This window comes from Podarcis liolepis, assembly GCF_965112155.1.
Source record: "Podarcis liolepis genome assembly, chromosome: 2".
Lineage (NCBI taxonomy): Eukaryota > Metazoa > Chordata > Lepidosauria > Squamata > Lacertidae > Podarcis > Podarcis liolepis.
The window spans coordinates 30,302,061-30,316,552 of record NC_139555.1 but is presented as its reverse complement, the minus strand read 5'-3'; the positions used below and the strand labels follow the sequence as shown (position 1 = coordinate 30,316,552).

The 14,492-nt window shown below is 50.4% G+C and overlaps 1 long non-coding RNA gene across 1 annotated transcript; it reads right to left on the bottom strand.

Moving 5' to 3' along the window:
* Window positions 1-12,497: 12,497 nt before the first annotated feature.
* LOC310699239 lies at window positions 12,498-14,115 on the bottom strand. Its single transcript, XR_014522025.1, has 2 exons — window positions 13,428-14,115; window positions 12,498-12,693 (listed from the first exon to the last, which is right to left on the bottom strand). It is a non-coding gene; the product is annotated as an uncharacterized lncRNA (long non-coding RNA).
* Between the last annotated feature and the right edge of the window lie 377 nt (window positions 14,116-14,492).

Sequence of the window (14,492 nt, the reverse complement as noted above, 5' to 3'; positions counted from 1 at the left end):
GCCTCCCTAAGCCTTGCAAAGAAACCCCCCCCCCATCCGAAGATCAGGGGTGTTGGTAGAATAATAAAGGGGGTGTCCACGCCGGGTGAATGGGGATGCCAAGTTTCCTCGGCTTGGGTAGTGGACAGGTTTGGGAAATCGATGGCGTTCTCGATCCCCTATTCAAGGACGGTTTGGTGGCGAGTGTGGCGCGCATTGCAAAAATAAATGAAATAATTTAGCCTATCCTTCACCCCCCCCCACACACACACGCCCGCCTCTCCTGCCTCACACCGCGTAAAGTGCCTTTTAATAGCGGGAGGAGGAGGCGGGACCAGAATGAGTTAGGTACCACCACCGAAGCCGCCAGCCAGCTCGCTGCCTTCCTGCACCCAGCTTAAGCAGACGCTGCATTTCCTGAACAGCAGCAGCAGCAGCGACGTTTGTGCAGAGAAAGGGATTTGGAAAAGAAGGGGGGGATAGCACTCAAATGCACACAATGGACTGGAAAAGTCGACTCAGCAAGCGAGCCCCCCATCTCTTTTTCGGTGGCACCGGAGCAAGAGGAGGACTGCTGCTCCTGGGACTGGACCTCTTTCCTTCCCAAGATCCAGACACACCAGAGCCGGGTCGCTTTCCTAGGCAGCTTTCGGTCGCCAAGGAAAAGCCTCGCTCCGCTCCCTCGTCCACCTCTGCCGAAACCAGGGGGGCTCCTGCGCTTTTCCACGAGCAAAGCGTTCGCCTTCCTCTAGAGTTCTGCTGCGTAGAAAAGTTGAAACGCAGCAGCCGTTTCGTTTTATGGCAACATATTGAGCAAAACTCGGTTGAACTTTGACTTAAGGCATATTTGCAGCATGACACATGCAGACAGATACGGGGACGGGGGTTGTGCACGTGTGTGAGAGGGATGCGGAAATATGCGATAGAAAAACCATAAACGCGCGATTTGCGCGGTGGAGAAAGAGTCTCTGTTACTTATTACCGATCTTTATTGACCTTTCCGTCCTAGGTGGGGAGGGATCTGAGCGGTGATAAAGTTAAACAGGAGATCCTAACTTTGTCTCCTTACTTGGCGGTAAGTTCCACGGACATCATGACTCCCCACTTCAGAGTTAAGCACGTGTGGGATCGGAGCGAAAGAAACCTACGAAGCTGCGATCCTAAGTACACTTCTTTGACATCAGTTTGGCTTTACCAACAAAACGTTTCCTGTGAACTCCGGGAATGACGGACAGACAGGGAAGGAATTTTTGGCTGGATGGCTTTTGAAGATCCGCGCCCCATCCAGAAGTCAGTTATGCCGGATAATTTTGACGTGATCCCCAAATCAGGCTTCAAGATGAACTATTTCTGTCCAACTGCTTGAAGTCTGGAGCAAAAACAACAACAACAAAACTCACTCCACAGGGACAGACAGACTTACTTACTATTCAGTACTGTATACAGATTTTCTGTTTCAGACGATTCGCTGTGCTTGTGCTGATAGGGTATAAAAAGGACCAAAAGTCAATATAAATGTATCAGAGTTCAGATCAATAGAGTAGCTAGTTGGAAGTTTAAAAGATACCCAGATAGTTTACCACGATATAGCTGCTTCCCCAAGGATGGATGGATTACATGGAGGTATTAAATATAAACCTATGAGACAGTCATATTATATATTGTATTATGGGTTAATAAAGCATATAAAAATGGCGCGGGGAGACGACTGCACGAGGTTATTTACAAATTACGTAAAATAAAAATAAAATAAAAAAATCACCTCATCGGACAATAGCAGCCAAAACTTTTCTCCTTTTTAAAGAAGCCAGCCGTGGACTACAAAGTCTTTCTTCGCAGCAAGAACGAGCGGTGCCAGCAATACAGCTGTTTCTGCTTAAGTTTAAATACTTTCCAACAGTTTGGGTAGTGAAAATAAAGCCGACCTCAAGAGCCTATAATACGAGGCTCCGGTTTCCTCGCGCCAAGTACCTCTGGGCTTAGCTTTTCGCAAGTTTGCTCGAGCAGGAGAGAAAGAGAGAGAGAGAAAATAATAATAAAAAATAAAATAAAATAATAAAACGTAAGGACGGCTGTGGGAGAGGAGATGATGAGGCGTTTGTCGCGTCCCACAAGGGGTGTCACAAGTGTCTGGGAGTTTGTAAACAAAGTGGCCCCGTGTGTGTGGAGCGATCAAGGCGTTTCTCTCCACTGAGAGACGGTGCCTCTTCCCCTCTTCCTTCGACCTCCCCTCCCCACACTGTCGGGCTCCTCTTGCCGAACCATCCTGCAAGTTTCCCCCCTTAAGCCGCCTCCCCCGCCCTCCATCCCCTTTAAATCACTAATGGCTCTTTAAGACTGCAGCTATTTGTTTTAAGATACTATTTCTCCGCGTTTCATCCCTCAGTGACTTTACTGCCTCTTTACTCCAGTTAACTGTGTTTACTTTTCAGACGATTTGAAGGGACTCAAGAAGAAGTTCAGGCGCTGCGCGGAGAGGGGAGGCAGATAGGCTAGGAGTCATCTCCCGCCGAGTTTCAAAAACCAGGGAGGAAGGAACCACTTTTCCTTCTCTGTTCCGACGTGATCTGAACAGAAAGGATGGGCTCGACCCGAAGAGTGGTATGGTTCAAAACTTAATATGCATTCTGGTGCTATTTGCCACGACCAGGGGCAGAGGGGATATTTATAATAATTTTTTTTTTAAGTAAAGAGTTTTGTGCAGCTCCTAGCACAGTGCTTGAGCAAAATAAATCAGACAGCAATAGTAAGATCGCTTAGTTAGGTACGCACGTGATATCAGTGTCAAGGGTGTGCGGTGCTTTCCATTCTAGCTGAAACCCAGCATTTATCTCCACGATCTTATGTATTGGCTTTTATGGCTTCAGCAGTCATCAATCAATCAATCAATCAATCAATCAATCTCTGCATCGGAGGGATTCCTCTGAATGGTAAACTTGACTAGCAAAGGCAGCAATATTCAACATGTTTCTGAACAATATGGGGACAGGGTTTTTAGGGCAGGTTTATTTCCAAAAACGAAACAGCTTTGGCGTTGGGATCAGAATTATAGTACAAAACTTGAATTTAGCAGTATAAAGTTTAGAGGAAGGGTGAGGTTTGCCTCTCATAACCATCTCCTCACTCTCTGTTTTCTTATTGCCACTGGGATAAACAATATAGTAACAGGCCACCTCTGGAGTAACCCCCGTGTCTATTCCACGCACCCCGTTGGGTTTTCACCGTCTGTCCCTCACACCTCTACCTGCTCCCCCCCCCAAAAAAAAGCACAGTACAGACTAGAATAGCTTGTAGGCTCCGGTGCGAAATGCCTGTTCCGTTTCCAATCGCCTTGCTGGGACATCTGAGCTTCCCCAATGTCCGCGCGCCTCCGCTTGGAGAAATAAGGTAAAGGGTTTCTCTTCCACCTTGGCTCCCTCCATCTGGCTGCAATTTTGACTGTCTTGGAGCGAGTGCGTGCGCCTGTGTGAAAGTGGAAATAAAACGGTCTAGCATTGCGATTTTATGAAGAAAAAAATGCCAGCAGTTCCATTTAGGATCGTTAGCAGCGTGATAAATTAGCTCCCCCTTCTCCCCGGCTCGCCTTCCCCTACACACACACACACACACCCTCTTCTCCCCTCCCTCCCGGTCTCTCTCTTTGTGTGCGCGTGTTTATTTAATGGAACAGGGGCTGCCAAACACCTGTTTCCTCCCCCCGCGCGCCACGACGCGTGGCTTTTGTCTCGGCGGGCTCGGAGCTGAAATCGGGGACCAGGAGAGCGTTAGGAGACCGCAGCGTTGGGCGGGGTGTGCGGGAGAGCAGCTAAGGCGATCCCCCCCCCCCTTAGAGCTGTATTTGCAGTGCGATATGGAGAGAGAGAGAGAGAGAGAGAGAGAGAGAGAGAGAGAGAGAGAGAGGCGGGTGGAGGAGGAGGAGAAGGACCGGGAAGAGAACTGCCCGGGGATGCCTCGGCCAAAGGGCTGGAAATAAGAGGAGGAGGGGCCTGTTCTGCGTTCCAAATGGGGATCTCCCCAAGGCTGGCTGGCTAGCTGGCTGCCTGGCTGCCTGTCGATCCCTCACCCCCACCCCACCCCCGCTTCCCAAACATATCATTCGGCAGCCTGGGGATATAGATTACCATATTCATACCGAGGCTGTATGGGAAACAGCCTGGAGGCAGACGACAGGGAAGAACGAACCAACAGTGCGCATTCTGATATGGATATACTATACAGACGATGCAGTAACGAGCGCGCAGCGTGCAAACAGCGTACCCGACACACACACACACACACACACACACACACAGTGACAAGCCTGTGGTGCTCGGATCCTGGCGCGCCTGCGCGGCGATTGGAGGGAATGCCCGAGTCAGGTGGCGTCTCGCGCGTGCTCGCGTGGCCCGGGAGAACCAGCGGGGGGCGTCGCGGAGGCGCGAAGCTAGCCGAAGAGATTGCTGTAGGGCTGCGCCGGAGATTGCGACGCTGCGCCGGAGACTTACTGGTCGGTGCGAGTAGAGAAGAAGCGGTTCCGGCGTCGGTGGGCGAAATGCGCGCAACACTCACGCAGCAGGGACGACACACGGTGCCATTTCCCAAGCAGTCGGGATTTCCGTTGTCGGTGACGGTTTTTTTCCGAAATCAACCCGAGAGGGCGCGTGTAACTGCAGAGTTTACGCACATGACCTCACAGCAAGCAGGAGGACAAAAAATTTAAAAAATTAAAAAAGAAATAATTATTGTCGAGGTTCGTAGCATGGTCCGTTTCTACATACCACGAAATCCATATAAACTTTAAGCCGAGTTGGACCTGAATGCAGGCTCCAGGAAGACGATCGAGTCAATCTAACTCTCTTTTATTCTTTTGCAAATTGGTAAAGGATCACAGCTCAATAAAAGAGTATCTGCTTTTCATGCAGAAGGTGTCACGTTCAGTCATCTCTGGGTAGCGCTGGGAACGACTCCCTCCCTGCCTGAAATCCTGGAGAGCCGCTGGCTGCTAGCCCGTGTAAGCAATATTGAGGTAGAAGGATCAGTGAACTGACTAGACTGAAGGCAGCTCCCGATGTTCCTCGCGTGGACAGAAGCACCTTCCTTTTTTCCTTTTTTCACTTGGCTGACCCAGCCAGCTCCGCTCCGCCCCTTTGCGTATTACCTCCGCATTTGAAACCCATTTCCCCGTTGTGTCCATAGAGGCCGGCCAATATTCGAAGAAGCTCGGTGGTGAGTGCGCGGGTGTTGAAACGAAGGTGTGCAGAGAGGGAGGCGTGTCTTTGCAGGTGTCAAAAGTACTCCGTATTAAATAAGAGAGCGAGCGGAGCATGTATGTGCAGAGGCGTGCCTTTGTTGCGCTTTGTGGCCTGTGTGCATTTGTGTGTGGGCGCAGGGCACGTGCCACGGTTCTGCAGCGCTCATTCATATGAACACCAGGACAATCTCTCATTGCAAAGAAAAGGGTCTTCCAGGTAAGTAAGTGCAGCCCAATCTTCAACGTGCCATCCGGAAACGAAGACTCAGCGGGTGCAATGAACATGGACTTCGAGGAATTGTGTAAAGCTAGGATCTCACCTTTCGCTTGATGATGCTCAGGAGTGCCCCTTGCAAGAGTCTGTGGGCGCCTCCGTGTATTTAGACAGCTGTGTCTCTTTTGCGTTTTGCTTTTTTCCTCTGGACTCTTGATGTGCATCTGTGCAGCTTGAATGGATGTGGGTGAGACGCGAGAGGAATCCTTGCAGCATAAAAGCGCTGACGGATGTCAATTTTATCCCGATTTGTGACCACCAAATTGTCCTGTCCCATCATGAGCCCTAAGGGCTGCTGGAGTCCCCTCTCACAACATGCTAATGGATCTAGGGATGTTGTGAATGTTCTTGATGTGAGCGTGGGGTCAGGGGTAGCAGTTACTATGGACGGTGAACAGAACTGAATCGTGGCAGCGCAAGGAGTCTTGCTTGTAGGAGATGATGTCAGGTTAGCAGTAAGTGTAGAGCAAGACTATCATAGAACTGTAGAGTTGAGAGGGACCCTGAAGATCATCTAGGAATATGCGGTTGCCCCATACGGAATCGAACCTGCAACCTTGGCACTGTCAGCACCACGGTCTAACCAAATGAGCTGTCCACTAGTCAGGGTGGTTGGCGCCAGAAGTTGTTGAGCTACAACTCTCATCATCCCTCACACCATTAACTATTTTGCTTGAGGCTGTTGGTGGCTGTTAGTCCAACACCGTCTGGAGGGCACCGCGTTGGTTACCTCTGGCGTAGAGGGATGGGGTCGCGAGTGAGTGCTTTGGTGTGTGGTTTATGGGGGCAAAGGGCGCGACTAACCCAATAAATACGGCGCGCGTCTCTCCTCCTGTCAGCCGTTCTGTCTCTGCGAGTGAGGCAGAGGGGAGGGGGCGGGGGCTGTTTTGCAAGTGACAGGGAGGCGACACGTGGACAAGGCAGCCGCAGCTTCCTGCCTGGGGCAAAGGTGCCCCCTGCCCCGCACCCGTGTCCCTTCATCCTGCGTCACCCCTCTGGGAGAGGAGCCAAACAGCAAATGCTACGCAGAGATGCCTTTGCAAGGGCTTGGGTCTGGGGAAAACCATCGCCCTGGCCAGTTACAGGCACTCTCATCTGATGAGGATGATCATTATCCTTATCCACATAATTCGTGTCTCTATTGCCGGTGGAGCTCGCTGCAACGGGATGTAGCACTGGCCACCAACTCGGGCGGCTTTAAAGAGGAAAGCCAGGCCAAGCCATGCTGGGCAAGGCTATCAGTAGCTACTAGGCACCATAGCTAAGTTCTGACTCCGCTGGTGGTGGCAGTAAGTCTGAGGAACAACAACGGGGGAGGGCTATTGTCCTGGATAGCTCAGTTGGCTAGTGTGCGGTGCTGATGACACCCAAACGCCCAGGGTTTTTTTTTGGGGGGGGGGTAGGAAGGAAGCTAGTCTGAGTACAGTGTACCAAACCGAGAGGGCAACAGAAGATAGCAGCGCCCTTAGCTGGGATCGGGGGGTGTGGAGAGGAGTCAGCGAATTTCTGCCTGCTGAAGAACTGAGATATCCCCAGCAAACATTCCCTGGCCTGCCCTTGGGATTCTTAATCCCAGTCCGAATATGAGTTTTTCTTCAGTTCCTGGAGATTTTACATTTCTTAATTTTTACTTTTCCTGAAATCTTTGGTCTATTGGACAGATGTGCATCCCACTTGCAACCATTTTTGTTAAAAAACAGGTCAGATCCTATGATATTTCTCTTTTTTAAAAAAATAAATAAATTGTAATTTTGTGGAGTAGAAAAACAATGCTGTCCGCCCTTCGCCTTTCACACCGCCTTCAGGCTTTCCCTAGAATGAGTTGGGCAATCTTAAATCCCCTCCCTCCAAGAAAAACCTTAGCTTATCAGGATTCGCCCCCTAAATTTCCCCATACACCCACACTGCCTTGCTTCGTAGTGAGTTCACCTCCTACCCAGCCGCCCAACCCGATGGGGTCCTCCATTTGTTGAAAACACTTGGCCGGGAAGGCCAAAGCAGAGCCAAGGCCCGCGCGTTGTGCATTTGGTCTCCAAACAAGCGGAGGGAAGGTCACGACCCTGAACCGAGGAACCCGAACCTCCCATGGCTGTATTTAGCATCCGTCCCCACGAAGCAGGACCCGTCCAATCCATTTCAAAGGACGCTCCTTCTTGTAACCAAGTCTGCTTTAGCAGCATCCAGCAGACGCGAAGGGAGCGGTGCGCAAGAAGGACGGGCCGGACCTTCCCGTCGCTCGCCCTTGTGGCTGCCCAGTCTGTGCTGAGGGTTCTCGCTTGAGTTGAGCAGGACTTTTTTATTTTTTATTTTTGGGCAGGGCCGGCCGGCTTGAGCAGGTGGCGGCCTGGAAGAGCTGCCCTTCTTCCCCTGCAGGCCAGCGTTGCCTCGGAGCCAGGGGCTGCCGTCTCTGGGCGGCCCGTCCAAGGCAGGACCCAGCGGGTTTCTGCTCAATCCCATCAACGCGCTTGGCTGCCCCGGGGCTGAGGGGTGGTGTGAGAAGAATGAAGCGGAAAGGAGGGAGACCCCCGGCCGCGGGGACCTGGAAGGGGGGAAGTTGGGCGAGAGGGGACGGAGGTCAACGAGGGCTGACCCTGGCTGGGCTGCGGCCAACCAGGACCCTCCCCCGCAGCCTGGGGGCAAGGGGACCCCCTGCACCCCACGGCAGAGTCAGAGGGCAACCCTTAAAACCCTTTTAAAAAAGCCTCGTCCAGTTCACCAGAGAAGTCAGAAAGAGGCGGCGGGGAGAGGCGAGACAGTGACCACCAGTAGGAAGGAAAAGGAGTGCCGGCCTCACCCCCTGGGATTTACTGAAGCGCTTATTTGCATGAGCCGGTTCCCCCTTATCTCAGTGTTCGCCCAGCGGGAGTCCTCCGCATCCGTCGGACTGCCACTTCCATCAGGCCACTCCTCTATCAGCTATGCGACTGTGCTAGCTGAGGCTCATGGGCATTGTAGTCCAAAACATCTGGAGGGCACCAGGTTGGTCAGAAGAAGGCTGACTTCACCATCAGACCACTTTACACAGTGCGCCTGTTCTGTCGAAATTCTAAACCTCCTTTATCAGTAGAAGCAAAGAATGGTCGTTATTCTGGAATGAATCCAGACCTGTTGCGAGTTGCCAGTCTCCTGTTTAAAGCTGTTGGTTTCATGTGGAGGCCTGGGCTTCAGTATTGCACGCACGTCCATGGGAGTTAGACCTATTGGATCCTGTGGGATTTACTTCGGGATAAAGATCGAGGGGATCGGGTTACACATACTGCTTTAGCCTCAGGGCTAAAACTCCAATCTTATACTAACTGAACCGAGGGTAAGTTCTGTAGATCGCAGAGGCTCAGCTTTTGAACTCAGGGTTGCCCTGAAAAATCGATTTTGCCTTTATAGCAAGGGTGGGAAATTCCTCTTCTTCCAAATGTTGCTTAACTGAGAATCACTTCGTCCTTGACCGCTGGCTATACGGACTGGGGCTTACAGGAGCTGGAATCCAACGAAGTAGCAAGGGCAACAGACCCGTTTATAGTTCAAACCATGGAGAAGAGGCTTCTCCTTCCCTCTCTCTCTATGACCCCATCTGCACTATATATTTAAAGCCGCATCAGACCACTTTACACAGTCTTGGCTTTCCTCCAAGAATCCTGGGAACTGTAGTTCGTTAAGGGTGCTGAGAATTTTCAGGAGGCACCTGCTCCTCTTTCAGAGCTACAGATCCCAGAATGGTTTAGCAGCCACCCCCTCTTGCCAGGGAATTCTGGGAATTGTACCTCTTTGAAGGGAACAGAGGCTTCCTAACAACGTTCAGGGTTAGCTAACTACAGTTCCCAGGATTATTGGGGGGACGGGGACATGTGGCAGGATACTGTTTTAAATCTATAGTGCAGATGGGACCTTTGTCACACTCCCTGGGAACTTAAATCGCCTTTCTATCATACTGATCAGCAGTGAGTCTTGCCATAAATGGCCTGTCCCATTAAAAACAGGGCGCTCTTCAAATCTCTCCAACTCATCTGTTTAATGCAAATATCAAAGTAAAATCACACATCCGTGTTATAAGAGGAAAGCGATAAGGATTATAAAGCACTCAGCACCCGCCCCGGGTTACTGATAACAGAATCAACTCACAATCGAGGGAATAAAGATGAGGGGGCGAGAGATACACTCCTGCGGGAGCAAAACCCTCTATTTCCCCGGCTGACTCATAGATGGGTGTTTAAGAAGCTGCCATTAAAAAGCACTGTGACCCAACTGACGTGAGGTGGTGGCTGTAAGTCATCACCTGAGGTCGCAGTCACTCAATATTGAATGTGCCGATTGTGAACTCCCTTGGCTTAATCTTCGGCACATTTAGTGGCAAGGGAATCTTCGCTGATTTCAATGGAATTTCCTTTCAGGCTCAGCTCAGAAAGAAGAGGTTCCTGCAGGCAGCGATATGAACGACGCAAAGTCTGCTGCTTGACTACAAATCCCATCATCCCTGACTGAACATTGACCCTACTGCCAGGGGCTTTATGGAAGTGTATTGCTTTATATATAGAACTCCTTGGGGGGGGGGTCTTTAAACTTGTTTGTAAATCGCTTAGGTACTTTTTTGTTGTTGGAAGCGACCCATAAGTCACCTACTCAGAAGTAAGTGCCACTGAATTCAGTGGGGACTGGTCCCGCGCAAGTACTGTACGATTGCAGCTTAGGCGTTCCTGCATAGAGGTTTGCATTTAAATCAGTCCATTTAAGTCCAAGTGTTTTAAGGTCGGGGTGTCATAAGTGTTCAAGGAGAGGAAAATATTGTTATTCTTTTATTACATTTCAATACAGTCGCTTCTCCGGAGAATTCAGGGCCTAGTGCCTGCATGCTTCCCTCCATTTTAACGGAACCACAACCCTGCGAGCTAAGTCAATCTGAAAGATGGTGACTGACTGCCCCAGGATCACCAGTAAGTTTAACTGCTGAAAAGGGGGTTGAATCCCGAGTCTCCCCAAAATCTAGCTCTTGGCCGCGCTGGATGTCTATGTACAACCACGTTGCCAACAACACATCCGTCCTATTTAACATGTTGGGCAACAACTGATAAAAAGCTTCATTTCTATAAGACAGGCGCATCCTCACTAAATCCCACTACTTCCCCCCCACCCCCAAAAAATAAATAAATTGTGGGATGAGAGAAAAAGAAGCTCCAAAGCAGCTAGTGAACATTCCTTGAAGACGTAAGCTTGCATTTCTTCTGTTCCCAGCTAGGGCTGCTGTTACAGTAGTCGGGCAAAAACCAGAATATATATTTACTTTCCTTCTCCTCTCCCCGCCCCCCCCCCCTCGCCGCCTTCTTGCAAAGCAGCGGCTGCGGTCCTCGCCGCTGAGCGGCCACGGGAACCTTCCCTTGAAGCCAAGACACACAGAAACAACCATTGCCAGGGAGTCTCGGCGGCCGCAGCAGATCAGAGGCAGCGCCGGACGCGCAAGGAAACTGACCGCGGCGAGCACTGAGTCTGCGCCAGCGAGGCGCTGCGCCAATAGGCGCGCAGCTCGCGGGTCATTGGCTGGCTGAGGACAGCCGACTGGGACTCGATGTGGTTGTTGCTAGAGCCTCTTTTCTTTCTTTCTTTCTTTCTTTCTTTCTTTCTTTCTTTCTTTCTTTCTTTCTTTCTTTCTTTCTTTGGAATGTGCCTGACTAGATCACGGTCTTTTATTCTGCATTTGGCTATCTGATTATAATAAACGCCATCCCTGCCCTCAGGTTGTTGTTTCCACTAATATGGATTAATATTACAGTATTAGAGCTTCCCAGCGTTAGGGGCATGTTCATCACTACAGGGACATGGGAAGTGAGTTTCCTGCGCCGTACACTTGGGTCACAAAGAGCTGGGTGTCTTGGCCACTGTGTTTCAGTGCATGGCGATGAGAGTGAGAGAGCACTCGTGGTTTTGCCCCGGATTAATTAATCTGCATTGTTTTGGGGGATACGAATTGAATTGGGGTCTTCTGACTCCAACCTTCAGTCAAATGGGACGCATTAGAAGGGGGCAACCATCCTATGAAACTATCTTGACCAGCGGGAAGGGCCATAGCTCAGTGCAGAAGCTCATGCGATGTCCCTGTCTTGTGTAGACAAAAGCCCAAATGCATATGGCTTGGACTGTGAAATCAAGAGCCCCAGTTTCTTGCAAAAAGAAACGCAGGAAAATGCTCGTGCCCATCTCTCGCCGCGGGGTGGGGCAAACACCCTCAAATGGAAATCCTTGGGCATGGGAGTAGCCAGGATTTTTGTAAGGCTACTTTGTTAGGGGGACAGGACTTTTGTAGGAGGGGCGGAACCGGCGTGATTTGTCAGTTAGTTAAGTATTGCCATTGTTTTACTTGAACCCCCCTTGACTGCGCCCATGTCCTTGGGGGAAGTTGGAGAGAGAATCCAGTTTACCAAGCATCACCTACCTACAGACACACACCTAGCATTGATAAATGCAAGGAGAGAAACGTCCCAATCCCAAGAAGACCAGAACAAACTTTACTCCCACCCACCCCATCTCTTCCTTTCTAGGCAAGAGACATTCCACTTTCAAAGGCAACAGATAACTGCGCCATATTCCTGGCTGAGGAATCTAACAGCTTCCTATTTGGTCTTGTGGAGGCAAAAGGTGGTGGTGGCGGCGAGGGGCGTGGATTCTGCTGCTCTTTGAATCCACCGTTCCTAGTGGCAAATCTCAGTTAACACACAGCACTGGGGCGGGAGGAGGGAGAGAGACCTGGACAGCTGTTATCTCCGACCATAACGTAATCCATATAACCCTTCACCCACCAATACTATTTTAATTAATCTAAAATGCGTGCATTGTGTTCTGTACAAACGATACTCTGCGCCCTCCATCTCCCGCTTATCTTTCGGGGAGTTTTAGGGAGCGGGGTGGGGGTGGAATCGCAGTGAACACACCTGTTCTGTTTGCGTGCCAGGATCAGAAGCTGCAAACGACTCTACGTTCCCTTATTTAAAACCAAGTACATAACAACCTCAAAACAGACGCTCAGAAGAGCCCAGTCCACAAAGCCCGCCTAATCCAGGCCCTTTAAATTATCTTGCCCTGAAGTTCTCGCGTTCCGTTTGGATTTGCTTGTGAACCCCAGTCTTCCCGAACTTCTCGAGCTGCTTTTTGTTCTCTTCACCCTCGATATTTACGAGATCCGTGGATTTCAGGTGCTTCCTCTCTCCGATAACAAGCGCTCCGGAGGCTGATATGCACAGAGAAGGGCGAGAGAGGGGGAGATTTGAGGTTTTGAGCAAATAGTTATTGCACCCTTCTCTCTGCCTACTTCCCAACTTTTTTTATATAGTCTGTCATGCTGCCTAAGTTCCACGGTTTGCAGAGAGAGTGACACGTGTACAGACGCTGACGGGGCTGTGCGCTCTTACCTGCGAAAGGAGATGTCACCACAAGACTGCTGCCGGAAGTGTGTGTGTTTCATTCTTAGTCCTGTCAGCACTCTGAAGAGCACAGCTGTAGCCGATTTCCTTCTCCCCCTTTCCAAGCCTGTCTGAGAACTACCCCCCCTTGCTTTGGGGCTGCGCCCGTCCTCAAAAAGCTGCATCCGCTCCCTAGCTTTCTGTTAAGCAGGAAACCACCAACGGTCGTGTGGTTGATTGGTGTCCCTTTCTTGCTTCGAAAGCGGAAGGCAGGGGCTCAAGACGCGGGAGGTGGGGTGGGGACACTGGCAAAGGACTTGCAAAGTAACTAGTCCGCATTAAGCAACATCTTTTTAACAGCCCACCCAAACCGCCTGGTAACCATCAATATTCAGGATTAATTGACACAGAGTAGGAAGGGAGCAGCTTCTGCATGTCGTGTTAGGACAGCCCCAGTGACCTGTCCCTACAAAATAAAAGTGCCTGGAAGTCAAAGGTGTCTGGCTGTCATCACCCCGCCCCCACAATCCGGTCGCTACATCTGAATATCTGAAAGCATTACCTATTGGATTTCTATGTTACGTCGCCGATCATTGGCACGGGAGTCCGGACATTGGAGGAGAAATGGCAAGCCTGAAAATGGCTGCTAGTCTCACTTGTCTTGCATGTTGTGTGAGGTTCCTCAGCGGCTCTTGGAAGGAACTCAGGACATGCTCGAGGGTGGCACCCTTTCTCACGGGTACCATTTAGAGAGGGAGGGGGGTTGGGTGTGCTCTGCAATAACAATTCCCTCTGTGCTTCATGGATACTGTTAAATCCTGATTCTGACAGCAGGTTCGAGCACTAAGGGAAGTCTGGAACCACTTCTCTGGGGAAGGTCAAGGGGAGATTCAGAAAATCATACCCTTCTCTGCCCAAGGAAGTGGTTCATTTCTCCCATGTTAACTGGTTGCTCCACCTGTTCCAGGCTTGGCACAGACCATCGCGTTGCCTCCTACAAAATCACTTTTGTCTGCCGTTGAACCGGTCCAGGGGCTTTTCTTTCTAATGAGAGAGAGAGAAAGGACCAAGAGCGATTCCTTTTCTCTTTCTCACAAGGCTAGGCTCTGACTGCCTACACACCACAAAGCCAATTTGAAGCACATTCCCACTACCACAAAAGATTCCTGGGCATTGTAGTTAAGCCCTCACAGAACTACAATTCCCAGCAACCTTAGCAAACTGCAGTTCCCAGGGTTCTTTGAGGTGAGGGAAATGTATTGCATTTGTATCACATATCCAGAATACAGTACAGTGGTACCTCGGGTTAAGTACTTAATTCGTTCTGGAGGTCCGTTCTTAACCCGAAACTGTTCTTAACCTGAAGCACGACTTTAGCTAACGGGGCCTCCTACTGCCGCCGCGCCGCCGGAACACGATTTCTGTTCTCATCCTGAAGCAAAGTTCTTAACCCGAGGTACTATTTCTGGGTGAGCGGAGTCTGTAAGCTGAAGCGTCTGTAACCCGAGGTACCACTGTACTCTTGAGAAGTACTCAAAACTGTGTTAGGCTGATCAAAAATTTCACTAAATCTGGGTAGACGAATCCATGATGTCACAGAGAAGGTGGGAAAGGGCTGCTACTGGCG